This window comes from Gossypium hirsutum, chromosome A03 (genome assembly GCF_007990345.1).
Source record: "Gossypium hirsutum isolate 1008001.06 chromosome A03, Gossypium_hirsutum_v2.1, whole genome shotgun sequence".
NCBI lineage: Eukaryota > Viridiplantae > Streptophyta > Magnoliopsida > Malvales > Malvaceae > Gossypium > Gossypium hirsutum.
The window spans coordinates 72,779,302-72,783,656 of record NC_053426.1 but is presented as its reverse complement, the minus strand read 5'-3'; positions in this window follow the sequence as shown (position 1 = coordinate 72,783,656).

Genomic DNA, 4,355 nt, shown 5'->3' with positions numbered 1-4,355 from the left:
TTGTCATTGCTCGTTATTCATCAAGGTTCTATCATTGATGTGCTACCGTGCCCTCTTGTTTAGCCGATATCTTTGGCAGAAATTCTAAAGGAATAGTCACAATTTGGACTCCTCTTTCTCAAATATTTCCAACCCTTAGGTTTGATTAGTTCTAAATAACAGTCCTATTTCAGGTTCTTGTACTATTTAGAAGCTTTTCAGAGTAATATGCATAACTTCTTTTATGTGAATATTATCAGTCCAATCATCGTTATTTTAATGAAAAAATGCTTGAAAATGATTATCATAATGGACAAGATGGAATTTTATTGAGAGCAAAGCTTGAAGAGAATGGATTAATCAAGATAGTAAATTTTGCTAAGGTACAAAATGAATAAGATGAAAAATAGGTGCCTCAGATATCGCAGCACGAGCTTTTCTATTCAAACTTCTCGAGGACCATTTAGAGCTAGATATGTGTTCAAGAGATCTAAAGTATCTTGTTGATGCCCCAAGATGCAACATTCCTCCTTCTTTTTAATTCTGAGAGGACAAGACTACCGCATGCCTCATCTTCATTCAAAGTTTGAGTCGCCATTTTTTGGGTTTTCAACTCAAAACCACCTTTGGTCTCAAGGCGACCTTTGCAGGTTTTCTCCTTGGCCTCTCCATTTTCTTCTTCTTCTTTTTTTAGAAGGTCTCAAAGCGCCCTTTGTGGGTTTTCGCCTTGGCCTCTCCCTTTTTAGGTGAAATACTTCTTAACAGAATCTGAATTCCCAAGATTGGACAAGTTTTTACCATCCATCTCGACTAAAATCAATGCTCCTCCGGAAAAAGGCTTTCTTTACCACATAAGGTCCTTCCCAGTTTGGCATCCATTTCCCTCTAAAATCCTTTTGTATGGGAAGGATCTTTTTCAATACTAGATACCCCTCATAGAATTCTCTCGGACGAACCTTTTTGTCATAAGCTCACATCATTTGTTTTTGGTACATTTGGCCATGACGGATAGCCCTTAGCCTTTTTTCTTCAATCAAATTCAGCTAATCGTATCGAGACTAGATCCATTCCACTTCATCCAACTTCACTTCTGACAAAACTCTGAGGGAAGAAATCTCAACTTCAATGGCTAAAATCACCTCCATTCCATAAACTAGTGAGAAAGGTGTTGCCCTGGTAGAGGTCTTGACTGACTTTCCATAAGCATAGAGAGAAAATGGTAGTTTCTTATGCCAATCTTCATAGGTTTCAGTCATTTTTTCCATAATCTTCTTGATGTTCTTATTGGTTGCTTCCACCGTACCATTCATTTTTGGGCGATACGGATCTTGAATTGCTTACAGACCTTTGCTATTGTGTTGTTGTTCAAATTCAGAGCATTGTCCGATATGATTCTTTTCGACATTCCATATCGACATATGATCTTTTTTTTCAAGAACTTGCTGACTACCGACTTTATTACACTGGCATATAAAACAGCTTCTAACCATTTGGTGAAGTAATCGATGACCACGAAGATGAATCGATGACCATTGGAAGCTTTTGGCAAGATCATCCCAATGACATCCATACCCCACATAGAGAAAGGCCATGGAGAAGTCATAACATGCTGAGGTGAATGAGGTATGTGAATTTTATCTCCATCAATTTGGCACTTATGGCATTTCTTGGCGTAATTGATGCAGTATTCTTCCATGGTAGACTAATAATACTCGAATCTTATGATTTGTCTGGCCATTGTGAAACCATTGGCATGTTTTCCATAGACACTCTCGTGGACTTCTTCCAAGATTTTCTTAGCCTCGATAGCGTCTACACATTTTAGTAGCACCTGATCCTTTCTTCTTTTATAAAGGATCTCTCCATCTAAAACATAGTCACTAGCCAGTCTTCTCAACATCCTTTTATTGTTCTCAGTTACTTGGTCAGGTACTCATGATTCTTCACGTATCGCAGTATATCGTGGTACCTTAAGTGATCGTCCATTTCTTCTTCTTCGATGTTGTAACAGTGAGCCGAAGTCTTATAGATACTCATCCGGATAGGTTTTACATCCTTTTTTTTATTTACTTTAACCATTAAATCCAAGTTAGCCAAAGCATCAGCCATTTGATTTTCGTCTCGTGGAAGATAGCAGAAGGTGATGTCATCAAACTCTTCAATTAGCTCCAGAACTAGCCTTTAATAATTAATCAACTTGAGGTCTCTCATCTCCCGCTCACCTTTGAGTTGATAGATCACTAGTGCAGAATCCCCATATACCTCTAATAGTTTGATCTTACGCTCTATGGTTGCACGGATACCCATGATGCATGCTTTGTATTCTGCCATACGGTTCGTGCAATCAAAATCCAATTTACTAGTGAAAGGATAATGATCCCCGTTTAGGGATATCAAGACTGCTCCAATTCTATTACCCGTAGCATTTGAGGCCCTATCGAAGTTTAGTTTCCAAGGATTACCTTCTTGAGAGTCTTCTTCAGTAGTTACAACGTATATTAGATCTTCATTCGGGAAATCAAAGTTCAAAGGGTCGTAATCCTCTAGAGCTCTACTGGCCAAAAAATTTGTTTTTGCGCTCCCTTTTATAGCTTTCTGATTCACATAGACTATATCAAACTCAGATAGCAGAATTTTACACCAGGCCATCCTTCCATTCAATGCAGTCGACTCCATCATGTACTTTAGAGGATCCAGTTTTGAGATGAGCCAAGTTGTGTAGAACAACATGTATTGTCTCAGTCTTCGGGTTGTCCAGATCAAGGCGTAACATAACTTCTCAATCGGTGAATACCTTACCTCACATTCAGTGAATTTCTTACTGAGATAATATATTTCTTTTTCTTTTCTTCCTGACTTATCATGTTGACCAAGCACGCATCCCATGGAATTTTTGAATACTGCCAAGTGCAAAATTAGTAGCCTATCCGGGCTAGGTGGCATCAGTACTGGGGCATTGGATAGATAATGTTTGACTTTGTCAAAAGTCTTCTGGCACTTCTCATCCCAAACGCCTGGATTGCATTTCTTAAGGAGACGAAATACAAAGTCGCATTTCTCAGTTAGTTGTGAAATGAACCGTGCGATGTAATTTAGTCTTCCTAGGAAACCTCGAACTTCTTTTTGAGTGCGTGGCAGAGGAAATTCTTGTATAGCCTTCACTTTATCTGGGTCGATTTCGATCCCCTTTTCACTGACTACAAATCCTAGCAGTTTTTCTGACCTAGCCCCGAAAGTACATTTTGCTAGATTGAGCTTCAGTTGGAATTTTTTCAATCTCAAGAACTACTTCCTCAAGACTTGTATATGTTCTTTCTCTGTTCAAGATTTTGCGATCATATCATTAACATAAACTTCGATTTTCTTGTGCATCATGTCATGAAATAAGGTTACCATGGCCCTTTGGTATGTTGCTCCCGCATTTTTCAGTCCAAATGGCATCACTTTATAGCAGAATGTTCCCCACATGGTTACAAAGGTGGTATTCTCCATGTCTTCAGGATGCATCTTTATCTAGTTGTATCCTGAGAAATCATCCATGAAGGAGAACAGTGAATAACCCACCGTATTGTCCACCAAAGTGTCGATATATGGCAATGGGAAATTGTCTTTCAGACTGGCCTTGTTCAAGTCCCTATAGTCTACACACATTTATACTTTTCCATCTGTTTTAGGGACGGGGACGATATTGGCTACCCATTCTGAGTATTTAACCACTTGTAAGAAACCAACATCAAATTATTTCCTGACCTCTTCTTTTATTTTCAGCAAGACATCAGGCCTCATTCTTCGGAGTTTTTGTTGGACTAGTTTGCACTTTTCCTTTATGGGGAGCTGGTGTACCACGATATGAGTGTTTAACCCAAGCATGTTCTGGTATGACCATACGAAGACATCCTTGAATTCTTGGAGTAATTCAATAAGGTCTCGCTTTGTCTCTGTGGCAATACCGGCTCCAATCTTCACTTCTTTCTCTTTTCCTAAACTCACGATTTCTACTAACTCCTTATGAGGTAGGATTTGTTTGTCATCTTGTTCTACCAAACAAATCAGAAGATAGGTCACAACCTAAATCATCTTCAAATCTCTGAGAATCATCCATACACATATCTCGGTCAAAAGGAGACCCTGAGTTATTAGGATCGTCACTCATATCATTGATATCTGGAGACCTGTTATAGAGGCGAAGGAAAGATCCAAAGAACGAAAGAATCTAAGAATAATCATCTACATGGTATGATCATGAATGAAGAATAAAAGAATATTTAAGAGAACGTCCAAAGGACAAAAGAATATAAAAATAATTATCTGTATAGTGTAATTATGAATGGAAAGAATAAAGAATATTTTCTCAAAATGACAGCAAAGATGCATTT